We start from the raw sequence: 23,897 nt of genomic DNA, 5'->3' as shown, positions 1-23,897 counted from the left end.
TGACCCAGCAATTGCACTGTTGGGGATTTACCTCAAAGATTCAGATGCAATGAAACGCTGGGACACCTGCACCCCGCTGTTTATAGCACCAATGTCCACAATAGCCAAAATGTGGAAGGAGGCTTGGAGTCCATTGAAAAATGGATGGATAAGGAATATGTGGTTTATATATACAATGGAATATTACTCAGCCATTAGAAACGACAAATACCCACCATTTGCTTCAACAGGGATGGAACTGGAGGGTATTATGCTGAGTAAAGTATGTCAATCGGAGAAGGACAAACAGTGTATGTTCTCATTCATTTGGGGAATATAAATAATAGTGAAAGGGAATATAACGGAATGGAGAAGAATTGTGTGGGAAATATCAGAAATGGAGACAGAATATAAAGTCTCCAAAATCTGGGAAACGAACTAGGGGTGGTAGAAGGGCAGGAGGGAGGGTGATGGGGGTGAATGGGTGATGGGCACTGAGGGGGACACTGGAAGGGATGAGCACTGGGTGTTATTATGTATGTTGGTAAATTGAACACAAGTAAAAAATTAATTTATTAAAAAGAAGATTCATAGAAACTAATACGAATGAAGATATTACCATACAAAATCCTTGGAATGCAGCCAAAGCATTCTAAGGGGGAAATACATCACAGTACAAGCATCCATTCAAAAACTGGAATGAACTCAAATACAAAAGCTAACCTTACTCATAAAGGAGCTAGAGAAAAAGCAGCAGATAGATCCCACACCCAACAGAAGAGAATTAATTAAAATTCGAGCAGAACTCAAGGAAATCAATACCAGAAGAAATGTGGAACAGATAAACATAACCAGGAGTTTGTTCTTTGAAAGAATTAATAAGATACAGAAACCATTAGCCAGCCTTATTAAGAAGAAAAGAGAGAAGACTCAAATTAATAAAATCATGAATGAGAAAGGAGAGATCACTACCAACACCCAGGAAATACAAACGATTTTAAAAACATATTATGAACAGCCATACACCAATAAATTAGGCAATCTAGAAGAAATGGACGCATTCCTGGAAAGCCAGAAACTACCAAAACTGGAACAGGAAGAAATAGAAAACATGAGCAGGCCAATAACCAGGGAGGAAATTGAAGCAGTCATCCAAAACATCCCAAGAAACAAAAGTCCAAAGCCAGAAGTCTTCACAGGGGAACTCTATCAAACGTTTAAAGAAGAAACCATACCTATCCTACTAAAGCTGTTTGGAAAGATAGTAAGAGACGGAGTACTTCCAAATTCGTTCTATGAGGCCTGCATCACCTTAATTCCAAAACCAGACAAAGACCCCACCAAAAAGGAGAATTATAGACCAATATCCCTGATGAACATGGATGCAAAAATTCTCAACAAGATACTAGCCAATAGGATCCAACAGTACATTAAGAAAATTATTCACCATGAACAAGTAGGATTTATCCTCGGGACACAAGGCTGGTTCAACACTCATCAAACAATCAATGTGATTCATCATATCAGCAAGAGAAACACCAAGAAACATATGATCCTCTCATTAGATGCAGAGAAAGCATTTGACAAAATAAAGCATCCATTACTGATCAAAACCCTTCAGGGGATCCCTGGGTGGCGCAGCGGTTTGGCGCCTGCCTTTGGCCCGGGGCGCGATCCTGGAGACCCGGGATCGAATCCCACATCGGGCTCCCGGTGCCTGGGGCCTGCTTCTCCCTCTGCCTATGTCTCTGCCTCTCTCTCTCTGTGTGTGTGACTATCATAAATAAATAAAAAATTAAAAAAAACACTTCAGAGCGCAGGGATAGAGGGAATATTCCTCGTCGTCTTAAAAGCCATCTCTGAAAAGCCCACAGCAAATATCATTCTCAATGGGGAAGCACTGAGAGCCTTTCCCTAATATCAGGAACAAGACAGGGATGCCACTCTCACCACAGCTATTCCACATAGTACTGGAAGTCCTAGCCTCAGCAATCAGACAACAAAAAGACATTAAAGGCATTCAAATTGGCAAAGAAGAAGTCAAACTCTCCCTCTTCGCCGATGACATGATACTCTACCTAGAAAAACCAAAAGCCTCCACCCCACGATTGCTAGAACTAATACAGCAATTTGGTAGCGTTGCAGGATATAAAATCAATGTCCAGAAATCAATGGCATTTCTATACACTAACAATGAGACTGAAGAAAGAGAAATTAAGGAGTCAATCCCATTTACAGTTGCACCCAAAGCATAAGATACCTAGGAATAAACCTAACCAAAGTGGTGAAGCATTTATACCCTAAACATTATAGAACACTTCTGAAAGATATTGAGGAAGAAAAAAGAGATGGAAAAATATTCCATGCACATGGATTGGCAGAATTAATATTATGAAAATGTCAATGTTACCAAGGACAATGTACATGTTTAATGTAATCCCTATAAAAATACCATGGACTTTGGGATCCCTGGGTGGCGCAGCAGTTTGGCGCCTGCCTTTGGGCCAGGGCACAATCCTGGAGACCCGGGATCAAATCCCACTTCGGGCTCCCGGTGCATGGAGCCTGCTTCTCCCTCTGCCTGTGTCTCTGCCTCATTCTCTCTCTCTCTCTGTGACTATCACAAAAAAATAAAAATTAAAAAAAATTTATAAAAAAAATACCATGGACTTTCTTTAGAGAGTTAGAAAAAATTATTTTTTAAGATTTGTGTGGAATCCGGAAAGATCCCGAATAGCCAGGGGAATTTTAAAAAAGACAACCATATCTAGAGGCATCACAATGCCAGATTTCAGGTTGTACTACAAAGCTGTGGTCATCAAGATAGTGTGGAACTGGCACAAAAACAGACACATAGATCAAGGGAACAGAATAGAGACCCTGAACTTTATGGTCAACTAATATTCGATAAAGGGGGAAAGACTATCCATTGGAAGAAAGACAGTCCCTTCAATAGATGGTGGTGGGAAAATTGGACAACCAAATGCAGAAGAATGAAACTAGACCACTCTCTTTCACCATACACAAAGATAAACTCAAAATGGATGAAAGATCTCAATGTGAGACAGGAGTCCATCAAAATCCTAGAGGAGAACACAGGCAACACCCTTTCTGAACTCGGCCACAGTAAATTCTTGCAAGATTCATCCACGAAGGCAAAAGAAACAAAAGCAAAAATGAACTATTATGACTTCATCAAGATAAGAAGCTTTTGCACAGCAAAGAATACAGTCAACAAAACTAAAAGTCAAACAACAGAATGGGAGAAGATATTTACAAATGTCGTATAAAATAAACAGTTAGTTTCCAAGATCTATAAAGAACTTCTTAAACTCAACAGCAAAGAAACAAACAATCCAATCATGAAATGGGCAAAAGACATGAACAGAAATCTCACAGACAAAGACATAGACATGGCCAACATGCACATGAGAAAATGCTCAGCATCACTTGCCTCAGGGAAATACAAATCAAAACCACAATGAGATACCACCTCACACCGGTGAGCATGGGGAAAATTACCAAGGCAGGAACCAACAAATTTTGGAGAGGATGCGGAGAAAAGGGAAGACTCTTACACTCTTGGTGGAAATGTGAAATGTTGCAGCCATTCTGGAAACTGTGTGGAGGTTCCTCAAAGAGTTAAAAATAGACCTGCCTGACGACCCAGCAATTGCACTCTTGGGTATTTACCCCAAATATTCAGATGCACTGAAACACCGGGATACCTGCACCCTGATGCTTTTAGCAGGAATGTCCACAAAGGCGAAACTGTGGATGGAGCCAAGGTGTCCACTGAAAGATGAATGGATAAAGAAGATGTGGTTTATGTATACAATGGAATATTACTCAGCCATTAGAAACGACAAATACCCACCATTTGCTTCCACGTGGATGGAACTGGAGGGTATTATGCTGAGTGAAGTAAGGCAATTGGAGAAGGACAAACGTATGTTTTCATTCAATTGGTTAATATAAATAATAGTGAGAGGGAATATAAGGGAATGGAGAAGAAATGTGTGGGAAATATCAGAAAGGGAGAGAGAACATAAAGACTCCTAACTCTGAGAAAGGAACTAGGGAGCTGGAAGAGGAGGAGGGCAGGGGATACAGGTGAATGGGTGACGGGCATTGAGGGGGGCACTTGCCGGGATGAGCACTGGGTGTTATTCTGTATGTATGTTATTCTGTTTGTTGGTAAATTGAACACCAATAAAAAATAAATTTATTTTAAAAAAAAGTTCAAACAACTAAATATTTATGCTGCCAACATGGCAGTACCTAAATATAGAAACCAATTAGCAACAAACGTACAGGAACTCACTGATAATAATACAATTACAGGGGATTTTACACCAACTTATGGCAATGGGCCGATCGTCTATGCAGAAAATCAACCGGCGAACAATAGCCTTGACACAATGGACCACAGGGACTCAACAGATAATGTCTGAACATTTCAACCTAAAGCAGAATACACATTCCTTCCAAGTGCACATGAGACATTCTCCAGAACAGATCATATCATGGCCACAAATCAGCCCTCAACAGGTACAACAGGTACATGGTTGATATCAACAAGGTTGATATCACACCCTGTACATTTTTGGACCATGACGCTATGAAACTCGAAGTCGAAAGTAAGAAAAAATATTGGACAGACCAAAAATACGTGGAGATTATGAACATCCAATAGAGAATGAATGGAACAACCAGGAAATTAAAGAGGAAATTTGAAACAAATGAAAATGAAAACATGTTTCTCCAAACCTCTGGGTTGTAGCAAAGGCAGTCCTAAAGGGAAGTACATAGCAATACAGGCCTACCTCAAGAAACAAGAAGTCTCCAATACACAACCTAACCATACACCTAAAGGAGCTGGAAAAGGAATAGCAAACAAAGCCTAAAGCCAACAGAAAAAGAGAAAAAATAAAGATGAGAGCAGATAACTCTGGGAAACGAACTAGGGGTGGTGGAAGGGGAGAAGGGCGGGGGGTGGGAGTGAATGGGTGACGGGCACTGGGGGTTATTCTGTATGTTAGTAAATTGAACACCAATAAAAAATAAATTTAAAAAAAGATGAAAGCAGAAATAAACAATGCAGAATAAACAAAACAGTAGAATGGAATAACGAAGATAAGAGCTGGTTCTTCGAAATAATTAATAAAACGGATCAAGCCCTAGCCAGCCTTATCAACAAGAAAAGAGAAAACTTAAATGAATAAAATCACAAATGAGAGAAGAGAGATCAAATCAACACCAGAAAAATAAGACAATTATAAGGGAATACTATGCAAGATTATACGCTAACAAACTGGGAGACCTGGAAGAAATGGACAAATCCCTAGAAATGTGCAAATGAGCAAAACTGAAAGAGGAAGAAATAGAAAATATGAAGAGACCCATAACTAGCAAGGAAATTCAATCAGGAAGGCACCTGGGTGCCTCAGTGGTTGAGCATCTGCTTTGGCTCAGGTCATGATCCCGGGGTCTGAGGGTTCACGTCCCACATCTGGCTCCCCGCATAAAGCCTCATTTTCCCTCTGCCTATAACTCTGCCTCTCTGTGTCTCGCATGAATACATAAATAAAGGTGCTGCCACTGTGGAAAACAGTCTGGAGGGTCCTCGAGAAGTTAAAAATAGGGGATCCCTGGGTGGCACAGCAGTTTGGCGCCTGCCTTTGGCCCAGGGCGTGATCCTGGAGACCCGGGATCGAATCCCACATCGGGATCCCGGCATGGAGCCTGCTTCTCCCTCTGCCTGTGTCTCTGCCTCTCTCTCTGTGACTATCATAAAAAAAATTAAAAAAAGAAGTTTAAAATAGAGCTACCCTACGATTCCAAAATTGCACAGAGGATACATAGAGGACACAAAAGCAGTTTAGTAGATTTGAAGAGGAGCACGCAGCCCAGTGTTGGTCGCAGTGTTATCAACAACAGCTAAACTGTGTATACAGCCTAGAAGTCCACCGACAGATGAATGGTCAGAGACGATATGGTAAATATACACACTGCGACATCACTCATTCATCAGAAGGGATGAAATGAAGCCATTTTCAATGACATGGGAGAAGTGGAAGGGACTTATGCGCAATGAAGTCAGTCTGAGAAAGACAGATACCAAATACCATACAATTGTATTCACATGTGAATTTTAAGAAACCAAACTGGCAAGGGGCGAAGGATGGATGAGAGATGCAAACCAAGAAACACACTCTTAACCACAGAGAATAAACTAATAAATACCAGAGGAAAGTGGGGGGGGATGGGGAATCAGGGGATGGGGATAGTGGAGGTCACCTCTGACCAGTACCAGGCATTGTATTCAAGGGTTGAATCACTATGTGGTAAACCTGAAACTATATCATACTGTGTTATCACTATGTGGTAAACCTGAAACTATATCATACCTTGTTTACAAAGAGGAATTCAAGTAAAACTTTAAAATAATAATTGGTAGTATAGAGGAAACATGTGTGCACAAGAGATAAATCAGAAAGACAACTGAAAATCCAAACAAAGAGTCTTTAGAGCCACAAATCCCCTCCTTAGCTCAGCTCAGGAGAAGCCTGACATGCCTATTCTCACCCCAGCAGAAGCCTGGATTTTGATTCTCTGGGGAGGCCACTGACGTGGTAGAGTCAGGCTCAAAGAACCCAAAACCTAAATAGAGTGCATAAGAATAAACTGCCCAAGATGGTAGGAGTCCCAGTGCAGGCACATGCCAAGGCCCAAACTCTAACCATACACAGACATAACCCTAACCCTACACTTAAGCCTAATGTTAACCTAACACTTTAACAAGAACTATCACGGGATCCTTGGGTGGCGCAGCAGTTTGGCGCCTGCCTTTGGCCCAGAGCGCGATCCTGGAGACCCGGGATCGAATCCCACATCGGGCTTCCGATGCATGGAGCCTGCTTCTCCCACTGCCCGTCTCTCTGCCTCTCTCTCTTTCTCTCTCTGTGACTATCATAAATAAATAAAAATTAAAAAAAAGAACTCTCACTAATCAAAAACCAAACACAAACCCAAAGACCGAAACACATTTACTGAACCTTCCTGCCTACCCTCATCCTAACTCTTAAACCTATTCTAAACCCTTAACCCTGACCCTTACCTTAAATCTAACCCTAACCTCTACAAATAACCTTAACTTAATGTACTCAAATTCTATTCCTAACCTTTACCTATACCCTAACACTAACTCTCTAATACTAATCCTATCTCATACCCCAAAGTGTACCCTAACCGGTACCCTAAAACTAATCCCTAACCCACTGCCGAACCCTCTCTTACCCTTTTCCAAAACCGTACTCTGACCCTGACCTGACCCTATACCTAACCCCTAACCAAACACTAACCCTAATCCTAGCCCTAACCCCTATCCTAAAACTAACCCTCACCCTAACCCTAAACCTAGCCCTAACTTTAACTCTAACCCCTAACCCTAACCCTAACTCACACCCTAACCCCTAACCCTAACTGCAAACCTAGCCCAACCCTAAATCTAACCATAACCCAAAACCCAATTCCTAACTAATCCCTAAAATCTTAACCCTAACCCTAACACTAACTTCTGTCCGTAACCCAAACCCCCATCCTAACTCCTAAACACTGACCCTTATCCTTATCCCTCACCCTAACCTCTAATCCGTAACCATAAGCATAATCACTAACCCCTAACATCTAACCTAAGCCTAACCACCAACTGACTCCCCTCCCCTGATCCTATCATTCATTCTACCCATTCACTTACCCTGTGGTTCTGAGTAGTCCCTTCTGAGGTGGACGTGGCCTGCAACGGCGCCTCCAGAGTCCTCTAGGGGGTCCTGAGGAAGCTGGACTCCTGTGAGTGCGAACATGGCCCCACGTGTTCCAGAGTCATAGTCAGCGGGTCCTGAGTACGCCAGGTCTCCTGTCAATGTGGAGTATGCCTCACATCCTCTGGAAGCCTCACAGCAGGTTTTCAGGAGGCCGGGGGCTCCCGTCAGCCTGGACATGGCCCCACATCCCCTGAAAACTCACCGCGCATCCTGAGGAGGCTGTGGGTTCCTGTCAGCCTTGATGGAGCCCCATGTGTCCCAAAGCCAAAGTGCAGGTCCTGAGGAGGACGGGGGTCCTCTCAGTCTTGACGTGGCCCCACATTTTCCTCAGCCTCACCATAAGACCTGAGGAGGCTGGGGGCTCCTGTCAGCATGGACGTGGCCTCAAATCATCCCAATCCTTCACAGTGCATCCTGAGGAGGCCAGAGAAACCTGTCAGTGTGGATTCGGCATCCACATCTTTCTTAGGCCTCGCCACAGGCTCTGACAAGGCTGGGGTCTTTTGTCCGCATGGACACATCCCCATATTTCCCAAAGTCTACACCGGAGGTCCTGAGGAAGTCAGCGTCCTGTTGTGTCCATGTGGCCCCAAGTCCTTCCGAAGCGTCACCGAGGGTTCTGAGGAGGCCGGGGCTCCTGTAACCATGAATGCGGCCCCCAGCTTCCAGATGTCTCAACTTATGTCCTGAGGGGCCCAGGAGCTCCTGCCAGAGTGGACGCGGTGCCACATTTTCCTGAAGCCTCCCCGCAAGTCCTGAGGTTGCTCAGGGGCTCCTGTCCGCGTGGATGTGGGCCAATATCTTCCTGAACCCTCCCTGCATGTCCTGAGGCTGCTCAGGGGCTCCTGTCAGCATGGATGTGGGCCCACAATTCCTGAAGCCTCCCGGCGGTACTGAAGAGGTTCAGGGTTCCTGTCAGTGAGGATGTCAGCCCACATCTTCCTGAAGTTCCCCGCGGGTCCTGAGGCGCCCAGGGACTCCTGACAGGGTGGATGCGGGCCCACATTTTCCTAAAGCCTCACCTTGGGTCCTGAGGAGACCGGGGTTCCTGACAGCGTGAACACAGCTCTCAGAAGACTCCCTGCGGGTCCTGAGGAGGCTGCAGCTCATCAGCATAGATGCGTCCCCACCTCCTCCTCAGGCCTCCCCAGCACAGGCTGGCTCCTGTTAGTGCAGGCAGAGGAGGCCTACTGCACATGCGCGCCCCATGGGCGGGTTCTGGTCTCGGGCGCCCCATGCGGGATGCTCAGGTGCTGCAGGAGGCTGTGTAGGAGGCAGCGGGTGCTTCATGGGCCGCACCTGCCTCTTTCAGGCTCCAGCTGGGGCCTGTTAGCTTCGGAAACATCTCACTGAAAAGGAGCCCAACACCCGGCTTCCCCAGAAATACTTAAGGACAAGGAATTTGAGCCCACAGCACGCGAATAAAATGTGGAACAGACTTTTACCACGTCCTGCAAAACTCCTCAATCCTCTTCCACTGTGTGCAGGACAGCGGGTTGGTGAAGCTGCAATGGAAAGAGTGTGGAGGCCCCTCAGGAAGTTACAAATAGAGCCGCCCTGCGACCAGCAGGTGAACGGCCTGGAGCTCACTCCGAAGATACAGATGCAGTGAGACTCGGGACACCTGCACCCCAATGTCCACAGCAGCCGGGTCCACAGTAGCCACACTGTGGGAGGAGACTCGGTGCCCTGTGACAGATGATGGATAAAGAGGATGGGAGATAGATGATGGTCATAGAGAGAGGAATGGTACTCAGCTATCAAAGGGAAGGAAATCTTGCCATTTGCAATGATGTGGATAGAACTAAAGGGATCATGTTAAGTGAAGTAAGTCAGTCGGAAAGAGAATGACCGTGTGGTGTCACTCATAGATAGAATTATAGAAGCAAAGCAGATGAACTACTGTGAAGGGAAGGAAAAACAAATAAGATGAAAACAGATGCAGGAAATACAGACTCTTAACGATAAGGAATGAACTGAGGGTCTCTGGAGGGGGGAGGATAACAGGGGACCGGCATAAAGAAGGGCACGTGATGTCACGGGCACTGCTGTTATCTCTAACTGGTGAATCCCTGAATTCTTCCTCTGAAAGTATAATACACTATACATTAATTAATTGGGTTTAAATTAAATTAAAAAAATCAGTTGTATCAGAGCACATTTCCTTCTGGACTCTCTGTTTTGCTCATTCAGCTTATGCCGGGACCACCGCACGTGGGTCTGGTTTGTCTTAGTAGGCTCCACGCCTCGTCCATGGCCCAGCCCAGGGCTAGAACTCAAGACCCCTGAGATCAGGACCAGAGGTGAGGTCAGGAGTCGGATACTTAACCGATGGAGCCAGCCAGGGGCCTGGAACCACACTGCTTTATCCTGTGTCTCTGTGATATCATTTGAAATAGGAAAGTGCTGCATCCCACTCTGTCATGCTTCTCCAGTATTGATTCGCTGTTCGGGGTCATTTGTTGGGGGGGATGGATGTTATAGTTTTTTTTTTCCTATTTCTAAGATTTGCCACCATGATTTTGATAGGAATGACATTGAAACTGAGGGTAGCTTCAGGAACTGCGGACATTTTCACAAGATGAGGCTCCCACCCCACAAGCCCAGGACGGCCTCCCAGAGCCTGGTATGGCTCAGTGCACAAGTCTTGTGCTCCTTTGGTTCAGTCTCATTATTTCTTCTCCTTGATGCTCCTGAGAAGGCCTTCACGTCCTTCTTTTCCTTCCTGAGTGCTCATTGTCAGGACACAGCAAGGCTACTCTGCTTTGTAGGGTCAGTTTGTGTCCCGTGACTTTACTGAACTCACTCCTAAGTTCTTTTTTTTTAATTTTTTATTTATTTATGATAAGCACACAGTGAGAGAGAGGCAGAGACACAGGCAGAGGGAGAAGCAGGCTCCATGCACCGGGAGCCCGACGTGGGATTCGATCCCGGATCTCCAGGATTGCGCCCTGGGCCAAAGGCTGGTGCTAAACCACTGCGCCACCCAGGGATCCCTCACTCCTACATTCTAACAAGTTTTGGTGGAGGCTCTTGGGTTTCCTGTTTCAAGTACCGCATCTTCAGCATATAGGGACAGTTTGATGTCTCCCTTCCAGGTGTGGAACCTTTGCTGTTTACAGCTTAATGTCCTAGAAAGCCCCACAATAGAATCAAAACTGAGCCCAGGCCAAGGGCAGGTAGCCCCTATTAGAATGAGAACAGGGCTCAATGCCCTTGAAGGCCCCATATCAAAATGTAAACAGAACTTGAGGAGTTGCTCCAGCCCTTCTGGAGGTCCCCAAGACCAGCCCTTAAAACTAAGCTAAAACCCTCCTCGGGGTCCAAGTCCTTGCTCCGCTGTGTCGGGTATACTTGGACACAAGATCGAGCATGTAAATAATCCCTCATGTGTTTGTATCGGAATCGGCTTCTTGGTGGTTTCTCAGATTCGCAATCTTGGGCCCACAGTCTGAGATAAAAAAACAAAACCAAAAGGAGCTCGGACGCGGGCAGAGTGAAAGCAGGGTTCTGAGAGAATCAGCAGAGACTCGGGGGCTTGGGTGATCTTCTGTGGAGGGCCTGCAGACTGGGGGACGGAATGCTCAGCCCCAGAGCCAGAGGACCCAGTGTCCCCACCCGCATCCCGCCCATCAGCGCGGAGTCTCAGGGAGCAGCACGGCACTGTCCACTGGAGGCCAGAAGTGCTGACGCCCACCCGGCCTCTGACCCCACATGTCCATCCCCCAGGCATATGTGCACCTGACAATCAGAGCCATGGCCAATCCCCAGACCCCACACAGACCACTCACTGCCACCATTGTGTCAGACCACAGAGGCTGCAGTGATTCAGCTCTGCCTGGAAAGTAGGGTCTAGATTCCTTTGTACTTTGTGCTTTATTTTCATTTATTTTCTTTGATCCTTTTATATTAATTGCCTTATTTTAATTTTTATGTATGTACCTTATATATTTCTTTTTTTAGTTTCATGGTATTTTAATTGTGTTTCTTATTTTGGGATTTATAATCTTTTAACAACCAGGCCAAAATAATCTGGTGGGTTTCTTTTGGGAGGGCAGTTGTTATTGTTTTTCTTGGTATTTCTTTTTCTTCATGAGGTAGTACTCACAGCCAGGAAGTCCATCAATACAAATATATGATGTCTAACTACAGTTTAAAACAATGATTATAAAGATAGCAGCTGGGCTGGAAAAAGAGCACAACAGAAAAGTAGAGAATCCCTTACTGTAGAAATAAAAGAAGTAAAATCTAGTCAGGCCATCGTTAAAAATGCTATAACTGAGATGCAGTCCCAAGTGGAAGCCTTAAAACAAGGAAGGTTATGGACCACAAAGGAAGACTTCGGAACTCAGCCACTTATTAAAACAATAAGATTCATATCATGGGAGACTCAGAAGATGAAGAGAGAGAAAAGGTGGGCCTTGCTCAGCCATTAGAAATGACAAATACCCACCATTTCCTTCAATGTGGATGGAACTGGAGGGTATTATCCTGAGTGAAGTAAGTCAATCAGAGAACGACAAATATTGTATGTTCTCATTCACTTGGGGAATATAGATAATAGTGAAAGGGAATATTAGGGAAGGGAGAAGAAATGTGTGGGAAATATCAGAAAGGGAGACAGAACATAAAGACTCCTAACTCTGGGAAACGAACTAGGGGTGATGTAAGGTGAGGAGGGCGGGGTTGGGGGTGAATGTGTGACGGGCACTGAGGGGGGCACTTGATGCGATGAGCACTGGGTGTTATTCTGTATGTTGGCAAATTGAACACCAATAAAAATTAAATTTATTATTAGAAAGAAAGAAAGAAAGAAAGAAAGAAAGAAAGAAAGAAAGAAAGAAAGAAAGAGTGGCACCTGGTTGTGCTAGTCTGTAAAGCTTCTGCCTTAGGGTCAGATCATGATCCAGGTCCCAAGGAAGGCTCCCTGTTCAGCAGTGATCCTGCTTCTCCCTCTTCCTCTGCCCCTCTAGCACATGTTTTTCACTCCTCTCTCTCTCAAATAAATAAATAGCATCTTTGATAAAGAAACAAACAAACAAACCCAGAGGGATGAGAAATCTCCCATGTAGAAGATTTTCAAACAATTTGTGCAGACATTCCACACTCAAGTTCATGAGCATAGGTTCCTACTCTTATGTGTGGAATACACATAGTAACTTCCTTCTACAAAATATATTATGAAAAACTTAATAATGATAATATAATAATAATAATAATATTAATAACAATAAAGAATCACTTTACTACGGAGAAACCTGACTAACACTACCTCAGCAAGATGATCAAATCGATACCAAGACTGATAAATCGTGTTGATAGTATCTATCCTTTACATGATATAATAAAAATGACAGTATATCTCTGTATATAATCCACCAAAACAGTTCAATCATGAGATAAACAACAGACATGTCCCAACTGAGGGAAATTTTACAAACTAATCTACTTCTCAAAGTTTTCCAGTTCACCAAAAGCAAGGAAAGGCTGAAAGACTCTCACAATCCAGAGGAGCCTAAGAAAACATGAGGACAAATGGAGTGTGATATAAGGGATGGTGACTTAGCAAAAACTAAGGAAATCTGAATAAAGTATGGTCTTTGGTTATTGCAAATATTTTAATATTGATTCATTAGCTAATATTTGTACCGTACTGATATAAGTTATCGATAATTGGAGAAATTGAGTGCAAGTGCATGAGAATTCTCTGTGCTATCTTCTCAATTTCCCTATGGAGCTTTGTTTTCTTTCTAAGAAATAAGATTTAATTTGAAAATTGACTTAAATGAATCAGGCTCCAGTGTGAAGACATTTTAAGAATCATTGAATTAACTTTTGCCTTATTCTTAAAGATTTCCTTCGATGGGAACATAGTAAGAATTTTATATCAGAAGGAAAGAACAACACTTATGAACACGTATAATGCCTCTTCAACCTGAAAAGCAGGAAAGGATAATAAAGAGCAAAAATCAGATAAAAATACTTCTATTATAATAGACACCATAGGGATCCCTGGGTGGCGCAGTGGTTTGGCACCTGCCTTTGGCCCAGGGCGCGATCCTGGAGACCCGGGATCGAATCCCACGTCGGGCTCCCGGTGCATGGAGCCTGCTTCTCCCTCTGCCTGTGTCTCTGCCTCATTCTCTCTCTCTCTCTCTCTGTGACTATCACAAAAAAATAAAAATTAAAAATTAAAAAAAAATAGACACCATATTGCAAGTGCATTTAAAATTAGCAATGTATAACATTTATTTCCTTGACATTTGACTTCCAAAGAGTTCATAGTGTTTCAGTGTCAGTTGAAACAGGGGAAGAATCTCAGGGAAGAATCCGTCACTTAATAATAGGACCATTGGTACTAATGTCTCTCAATTATTTCCAAATCCATAAAGATTAATTTCCTGATGAATGACTGAGCAATGAAGAAATAGATGAGAAAGCCTCATCCCTCTGAATTACTTGTGTCAGAATATTTTAACCATAGTACTACGGATAGTAAATTATCCTTATTAACAGGAAATACATCTCAGATTAAAATCTGAGAAATCAGATGGGCAGAAAAAATGCTTTAAATCGCTCCTCAAGTTATATTTTTTTTAATTTTTTTAAATTTATTTATGATAGTCACAGAGAGAGAGAGAGAGAGAGAGAGAGGCAGAGACACAGGCAGAGGGAGAAGCAGGCTCCATGCACCGGGAGCCTGATATGGGATTCGATCCCGGGTCTCCAGGATCGTGCCCTGGGCCAAAGGCAGGCACCAAACCACTGTGCCACCCAGGGATCCCGCTCCTCAAGTTTTAAAGACAAAGGAGAACTTTTCTATGTACAAAGTCAGTTGTCAAGATAGCCTTAGGGAATAAGAGTCTGCAGCATCAAATCCTGCTGCACTGCCGGGACGCCCGTGCCCCAGGTCTTCCTGATCCCAAATCCCTGGGCCTGTCCCGAACACAGGCTGCCAGGCTGAGGTCATTTGCAATTTCTCTTTTAGGAGCTCCAGGGAGGGGGGCATGAGCTAGATAGGACAGGACAGGATGCGTGGAGGCCGAGAACATTATGGCCATTCTACATTAAGTTCAGTATTAGCACACGTCCAGCAATCCCAGGCCCCTGTGAAGAAGAGCTGAAATTTGCATTACTTCAGTTACTGGAATAAAACAAAAGTTGACAGCTTAATGTCTTAGAAAGCTCCACAATAGAATAAAAACTAAGCCTACGCCAAGGGCTGGAAGCCCCAATTAGAATGAGAAGAGAGCTCAATGACCTTGAAGGCCCAATAACAAAATGTAAACAGAACTTGAGGAATTGCTCCAGCCCTTCTGGAGGTCCCCGGGACCAGCCCTTAAAACTAAGCTAAAACCCTCCTCAGGGTCCAAGTCCCTGCTCCACTGTGTGGGGTATACCTGGACCCTTGCTTGAGTTTGTAAAACAACCCACGTGTGTTTGCATAAGTGTCGGCTCCGTAGTGGTTTCTCGGATTCGCAATCTTGGACAAACACCCGCATGAACCCTCCCCACCTGGACTGACCTCCTGTCCCCTCCCACCCAGGCTGACCCTCAGTCACCTCCCACCCACCACAGCTGGGTACAGGCACTCACACAGTTCCACAGGCATGGTGGGCACTCCCGCCATCTCTGGACTCCCAGGGGATGGAAGGAGGTTTCGGTAGGACACACTCCCATGGTGGCCCCAGGACTCCCTGCCCAGGAGAGCACCTGGTGACAGGTCGGGGTTTGTATCCTTGATGCCACTTCCTCCTCCCAGGTTTTCCCGCAGAAAATGAAAGAGGAGGACCTGGTCTCCTCCAGGGACATCATGCCGGTGGACCTGGACGTCAACAGGACATTCAGCAGTCACATCATATTTTGGGACTACTACGGGGTAGGGTGAGGTTGAGGGGCCCGGGGGGATCAGGACCCAGTGGAGGACTGGGGGATTCTGGGTAGGGAAAACGAAGCTTCTGAGTCGGGGGGCAGAACAGAAGCCAACAACACAACGATCCATGGTAGGGTGTTGGGAATGACCTCTGTGCCCCCACCCCCGGGGCCTCGGACTTGAGGAGGACACTAGGATGGGGTCTCCAGGGCTTGCCATGGGAGCTGAACCCCAAGGGGGAGAGGGACGGTCCTCTGAGTAGCAGGGGATGGGGTGGGGGACGTGGGGGGTAGGAAATGGACCTGGGTGCCAGGGGCATGACCACGGCTGGAGCAGGATACACATCGATCCCATGAGGGTCGGACAGGTCAGAGTGACACCCACTCTCGGTGATTTATATATTTCTAAGTTCTATGCATTTAATTTGAGACAATTTGCAATTTTTTTTCATTTTTATTTTTTATGATAGTCACAGAGAGAGAGAGAGAGAGAGAGAGGCAGAGACACAGGCAGAGGGAGAAGCAGGCTCCATGCACCGGGAGCCCGATGTGGGATTCGATCCCGGGTCTCCAGGATCGCGCCCTGGGCCAAAGGCAGGCGCCAAACCGCTGCGCCACCCAGGGATCCCGAGACAATTTGCAATTTGAAAACACACATAGTATGATGAACCCCAGATAATGCCCCCGGTCCAGCCAGGGTCCTGCAATGACCACACCCCGACCCAGGGGCAGGTGTCACAGCAAACCCCAGACTGGAGTTGCCTTTAAGTGTAGACATCTCCTTGTGCATCTTAGAGGAAGGGGATGCCCTGTGTCCGCAGGCCCCCCATGACATCCCCCTCATTCCCCACTCCCACTCTATCCCCCTACAGCATCATTCCCCATGGCATCCCACCTACACCATCCCCCTCAAACCCACACAGCCCCACACAATCCCCACCCACACTGTACCCCAACACCATGTCCCCACACCATCCACCCCCACACCATCAGCCCCCATCAAGGACCCGGTGCAGGTGCCCCCTGTGGGACATGCTCAGCCTCTCCAGGGATCTCTCGATACCCTGCTCCCATCAGAAGCCCAGGGGTCCCATAGAGTACCCAGGGTTTGCAGGGAGGAGCGAAGACAAGGGGCCCCCGACAGGGTGTGTGCAGGTGAGTGGTGCAGAGGATGCACTGTCCCTCCTGGAGGGCGGCACACCATTCACAGGACACCAGCCCATAACCCAGGGGGATCTGGGCTGGCCTGACCCCAGGCTCTGTGAAGGTGGGGGTGATTTCAGACCCCGCCCCAGGCCCAACAAAAAGACTAATGGGATCCAGCCCCCCATGGCCCTCTCTAGCCCTGGATTCTGACCCTATACTGAACGAGCCTCCTCACAGCTGGATGTGGCCTCCTGGGCCCTGGGGGTGCCACGCAGATCCAGATCGCTGACCTAGGGCAGCCCTGGGGATCCCGGGACACCCAAGGTTTGGGAGACCAGAGGTAGGCCGGTGGACCCTACCCACACCCACACCAGGAGGCAGACTCCTCCAGGTGCTGGGGCCACAGGGACCCCACGACCGGGGTCCACCTGCCCTGCGGGGACCCAGTGCAGGAACCCATGAGCTGCAGGTCAAGGTCAGCTCTGCTGTCCTCACAACCATCTCTCATGCTGAAACCTCAGGACACACGCCCCCACCAGGAGTCCACACATGCTCCCCAGTGGGGGACTCCAGCACTTGCCCGCCCACCCATGTGATTCTTGTCCTCCCCTAAAGGACATAATGGTCTCCCTTCCCAGGGGAAGGCATGCACCCTCGGCTCTGAGCCCATTTGCTGAAGAATGTCAATAAAGTATTGTGGTGTGAAAATGCACAGCCAGCCCGTTTCTGTGTCTCCCAGAACTCTGTGTATGGGGCGTGGAGAGACCCCCAGAGAGGAGGAGGGGGCACCACCCAGGCTCCAACAGCCCCTGCATGGGCACTGCAAGGCACAGCTGACGTCCCCACGTGCCTTCCAGGGGCGGCCAGATGCCAGGGTCAGGACCCCACAGACTATACTGAGACTCAGCCTGTGCCCCATGGGCCAGGAGGGCCTGGGACAGAGTGACAGCCAGGGAGCCTCAGGTCACCAGGGTCTGTGAAAAGCGACCTGGAGGGTCTGTGCTCCCTCTGTCCAGGGGAACGAGGCTGGCCCGGTTCTGGGGCACGTACTCCCCTCCCTGCATCCCCGGGCCAGTGTGCCTGGGGCACTGAATGCCTGTGGGGCGCTCAGAGTGGCCCTGGAAGGTATGTCAGGACAGCAGGCCCTTGTGTTGTGCCCAAGACTGCGAATCTGAGAATTCGCAGACACCGATGCAAACTCCTGAGGGCTTCTCTACAAGCTGTAGCTTGGGTCCAAGTGCACCTGACACAGCAGAGCAGGGACTTGGACCCCGAGACTAAGAGGCATAGCAGCTTTATAGGGACAGTGGACTGTGGGATATGCAGAAATTTGCACAGTCATGTTGGTCCACACACAAGAGGCTGATTGAATTACACCTTACCCTATAGTATCCACTTGAGCTGGCCTATTACTTTGGTCAGAATTGGCTCAGAGTTTTGGGGCGCACAAAGCAGGGTTACATTGTTATGAGACGATTTCCAATAGGGTTTGCCCAGCTGTTTGACTCAGGTGGGGCAGCGCCTTAAGCCATAAGCAGGTCATGTGGGGGTCATAGGGGAGGTGGCGGGTGTAGCACAAAATGGAATCAGTCCTGCGCTGCTTGTCCTGGGGTAGGGGATTTTTATTCAATTTCCTGTGTCCCAACTTGCAGCTCACCCACCTGGGCAATGCTCACCAGGTGGACTCAACGTGCACACCTTGTGGTGCTGGATCTCTCACACCAGCATGTGGAGGGCACCCTCCTTGCCCTAGTGAGTAGGGGCTGGGTGAACATGGGGCTCGGCCTGAAAGCCAGGCAGCACAGGGGACTGAGGAACCCAGCTCCGTTCCCACCCCGACCTCCACACACAGGCCACCCTAGTGCTCACCGCCATGGGTACCCGACTCCTCAGGAGCTCCCCCCAGGGTTGCCCTGAGGTCTGACTCCCTTCTGGAGAGGCATCGGCGAGAATAGAAGCAGCCGGCGCTCGGCGAGACACACTGTCGGACATGGTAATTTGGCCGAGCCAGTCCTTCCATCTCAGCTGAACCTCTAGCTGAAATTCACTGCAGGAGCGAGCTCCGGGTCAGCCAGGAGAGCCCAGCTAGCCACCCAGCGCCAGCACCAGAAATGATGTTGTACCAACCATTTCGGTGTTTGGGTTACGTAGCCAGAGGATCCGATAGCTACACGTGATAGATTCATGTGATAGACACACACACACCCCACAACGAACAAAAGCCAGAATCACCCCAATGCTGTCAAACAGCAGCTGGATGGTTACATACATGACACCGTGGTCCCCAATAGGATACCTGGAAGATGCTATAAACCACGACTGCAGAGGTGCTGGAGGCACGGAGATGTGCCTGCTGGGTTCCAAAAAGGAGCGCAGAGGGGCAGGAAGCATCCTACAGAGGGGGTCCCCTTAGGAAAGGACACCAGGTCCCAGTGAAGGCTAAGGATGGTGAAATCTGTCCTCCTCCCTTTCAGCTTCTGCTTTTCCTCCTAAATGCCATTTTCCTCAGTCATACGAGCAAAAATTTATTTTATGTTTTTAACTTTCTTTTTATATGATACAATTTGTATGAATTATTTCTTCAGGAAGTGTGTCATTCAGGAGAGAAGTAGAGAGAAAGATTTTCCCTGACAGGCAAAGTATAAAGGAGTTCATGACCGCTAAACCAGTCCAGTAAGGAATTTTAAGAGGGACTCTTCTAGTGGGGGAAAAAAAGATACCAAAAGCAACAAAGACTAGAATGGACCAGAGAACGTCACCAGAAACACCAACTCTACCACTAACAACAAAGGACAAGTTCATATATTTGAATAAGCTCTCTGAATGCTGATACTAAATGCTCCAATTAAAAGATATAGGGTGTCAGAGTGGCTTAAAAAACAGGATCCGGGATGCCTGGGTGGCTCAGGTGTTGAGCCTCTGCCTTTGACTCAGGGTGTGATCCTGGAGTCTAGGATCAAGTCCTATATTGTGCTCCTGGTGGGGAGCCTGCTTTTCTCTCTGCCTAATTTTCTGCCTCTCTCTCTCTCCTCTCTCTCTCTCATGCTCTCAAAAATAAAATTGTTATTAAAAAATCAAGATCCATCAGTATGCTGCCTACTAAAGGCTCACCTTAGACCTATAGACACCAGCAGTTTGAAAGTCAGGGGATGGAAAATCATCTATCACGCTAATGGTTATGAAAAGAAAGCTGGAGGAACAATACTTATATTAGACAAACTAGATTTGAAACCAAACCCTGGGGGACACCTGGTGGCTCAGTGGTTGAGCATCTGCCTTCGGCTCAGGGTGTGTTCCTGGGATCCTAGAATCGAGTTCCACATTGGCATCCCTTTGGGGAGCCTGTCTCTCCCTCTGCTATGTTTCTGCCTCTGCTCCTCTGTGTATCTCTCATGAATAAATAAATGAAATATTTAAATCTCAAAAAGAAAGGACAAATAGTGTAAGAAGAGATGAAGGAGGGCATTATTTCATAATTAAAAAGACTCTCTATCAGGATCAAACAACTAAATATTTATGCTGCCAACATGGGAGTACCTAAATATGGAACCCAATTACCAATAAACGTACAGAAACTCACTGATAATGATACAATGACAGGGGATTTTAACACCTACCCAGTAATGGCAATGGACTGATCTTCTATGCAGAAAATCAACAGGGGAACAATAGCCTAGACACACTGGGCCACAGGGACTCAACAGATATAGTCTGAACATTTCTTCCTAAAGCAGAATACACATTCCTTTCAAGTGCACATGGGACATTCTCCAGAACAGATCATATCATGGCCACAAATCAGCCCTCAACAGGTACAACAGGTACAAGAAGGTTGATATCACACCCTGTACCTTTTTGAACCATGACGCTATGAAACTCGAAGTCCACAGTAAGAAAAAATTTGGACAGACCAAAAATACGTGGAGATTATGAACATTCTACTAGAGAATGAATGGAGTAAACAGGAAATTAAAGAGGAAATTTAAAACAAATGAAAATGAAAACATGTTTCTCCAAAACTCTGGGATGTAGAAAAGGCAGTCCAAAGAGGAAAGTACAAAAAAAAAAAAAAAAAAAACAAAAAAACAAAAAAACAAAAACAAAACAAAACAAAAAAAAAAAACAAAGAGGAAAGTACATAGCAATACAGGCCTACCTCAAGAAACAAGAAGTCTCCAATACACAGCTTAACCCTACACCTAAAGGAGCTGGAAAAGGAATAGCAAACAAATCCTAAAGCCTACAGAAGAAGGGAAAAAATAAAGATGAGAGCAGAAATAATACAGAAATAAAAAACATTAGAATGGAATAACGAAACTAAGAACTATTTCTTCAAAATAATTAATAAAATGTATCAAACCCTATCCAGCCTTAGGAATGAGAAAAGAGAAAAGAACTAAATGAATAAAATCATAGAAGAGAGAAGAGTGATCACAATCAACACCAGAAAAATAAGACAATTATAAGGGAATACTATGAAAGATTATATGCTAACAAACTGGGATACCTGGAAGAAATGGACAAATCCCTAGAAATGTGCAAACGAGCAAAACTGAAATATGAAGAAATAGAAAATATAAACAGACCCATAACTAGCAAAGGAATTGAATCAGCAAGGCACATGGGTGCCTCAGTGGTTGAGGATGTGCTTTGGCTCAGGTCATGATCCCAGGATCCTGGTGGATCAAGTCCCAAATGAGCCTCCCCACATAGAGCCTCATTTTTCCTCTGCCTATATCTCTGCCTCTCTGCATCTCGCATGAATCCATAAATAAAATCTTTAAAACAGAAAAAAGATAAAAAGATGAGAAAGGACCCAAATAAAATCACAGATGAGAAAAGAAAAATAACAACCAACACTACAGAAATACAAACGATAATAAGAGAATATGATGAAAAAGTATATGCCAGCAACCTAGAAGCTAGAAGAAATAGATCAATTCCTGGAAATATATAACATAGCAAAAAGGAGAAATGAAGAAATAAGAAACTTGAACAGACAAATAACCAGCAAAGATATTGAATCAGCACTCAAGAATCTCCCAACAGGAGACACTTAGATCAATAGGACAGAATGCAAAGCCGAAACAAGATACAAAACTGTAACTCTATGATCCATTAATGGACAACAAGGCAGGAAGGAATATCCAATGGCACAAAGACAGTCTCTTCAACAAACCCTAACCTGACCCCAGGATAAGAACAAATGGTGTTGGGAAAACCAGGCAGCCACATGCAGAAGAATGAAACTGGACCACTTTCTTACACCATATATATAAAAAATAAATTCAAAATGCATGAAAGACCTAAATGTGAGACCTGAAACCATACAAAGAAGAAAAGATAGGCAGGAACATCTTTGACGTTGGCCATTGGATCTTCTTTCTAGATATGCCTCTGAGTTGAGGGAAACAAAAGCAAAAATACTATTGGGACTTCATCAAATTCAAAGGTTCTGCAAATTGAAAGACACAACCAACGCTAAAAGGCAACATACAAAATGAAACGAGATATTTGTAAACAACACATCCAATAAAGAGTTAGTATGCAAAATACGTAAAGCAAATATAAATCTCAGCATCCTAAACACAAATTATCCAACTGCAGATGGGCAGAAGACATTAATGGACTTTTCTCTGACAAGACATCCAGATGGCCACCAGACACCGAAAGACACTCAGCGTCACCAATCATCAGGGAAATGCAAATCAAAACCACAATAAGATGTCACCTGACAGCCATCAGAATGGCTAAAATTAACAAGAGAAGAAACAGCAGGTGTTGTTGAGGCTTTGGAGAAAGGGTAGCCCCCTTACACTCCTGGTGGGCATGCGAACAGGTGCAGCCACTATGGAAAACACTGTGGAGGGTCCTCGAGAAGTTAAAAATAGGAGATCCCTGGGTGGCGCACTGGTTTGGCACCTGCCTTTGGCCCATGTCGCGATCCTGGAGACCCGGGATCGAATCCCACATCGGACTCACAGTGCATGGAGCCTGCTTCTCCCTCTGCCTGTGTCTCTGCCTCTCTCTCCGTGACTATCATAAAAAAATAAAAATAAAAAGAGAAGTTAAAAATAGAGCTACACACACACAAAAAAAATAGAGCTACACTACGATTCCAAAATTGCAGAGCTAGGTATTTACCCCAAGGATTCAAAAGTCATTTAGTAGATTCCAAGAGGGACACGTAACCCAGTGTTTGTAGCAGCATTATAAACAACAGCCAAACTGTGGATACAGCACAGATGTCCATTGGCAGATGAATGGACAGAAAGATGTGGTAAATATACACACTGTGACATCACTCAGGCATCAGAAGGGATGAAATGAAGCCATTTACAATGACGTGGGAGAAGTGGAAAGGACTTATGCTAAATGAACTCAGTCAGTCATAGAAAGACAGATACCAAATACCATACAATTGCATTCACATGTGAATATTAGGAAACTAAAAAAACTGGCAAAGGGTCAGAGTGGGGATGAGAGAAGCAAACAAAAAAACACACTCTTAACCACAGAGAATAAACTAATAAATACCAGAGAAAGGTGGGGCGGATGAGGAATCAGGGGATGGGGATAGTGGAGGGCACCTGTGACCAGTACCAGGCGTTGTATCCAAGGGTTGAATCACTATGTGGTAAACCTGAAACTATATCATACTGTTTTTACAAAGAGGACTTCAAGTAAAACTTTAAAATTATAATTGGTAGTATTGATGAAACATGTACACACTAGAGATAAAATCAGAAAGGCAACTGAAAATCCAAATAAAGAGTATTTAGAGCCACAAAACCCCTCTTTACCTCAGCTCGGGAGAAGACTGCCATGCCTATTCTCACCCAAGTAAAAGCCTGGATTTTGATTCTCTGGGGAGGCCACTGACTTGGTGGAGTCAGGCTATCTTTGAACCCAAAACCTAAATAGAGTGCATAAAACTAAACTGCCCAAGATACTAGGAGTCCCAGTGCAAGCACATGCCAAGACCCACACTAACCATACACAGACATAACCCTAACCCTACACTTAAGCCTAATGTTAACCTAACCCTTAAACAAGACCTATCACTAGTCGAAA

Source organism: Canis aureus, chromosome 36, assembly GCF_053574225.1.
Source record: "Canis aureus isolate CA01 chromosome 36, VMU_Caureus_v.1.0, whole genome shotgun sequence".
NCBI lineage: Eukaryota > Metazoa > Chordata > Mammalia > Carnivora > Canidae > Canis > Canis aureus.
The sequence above is the reverse complement of the archived record's forward strand: the minus strand, read 5'-3'. Positions refer to the sequence as shown.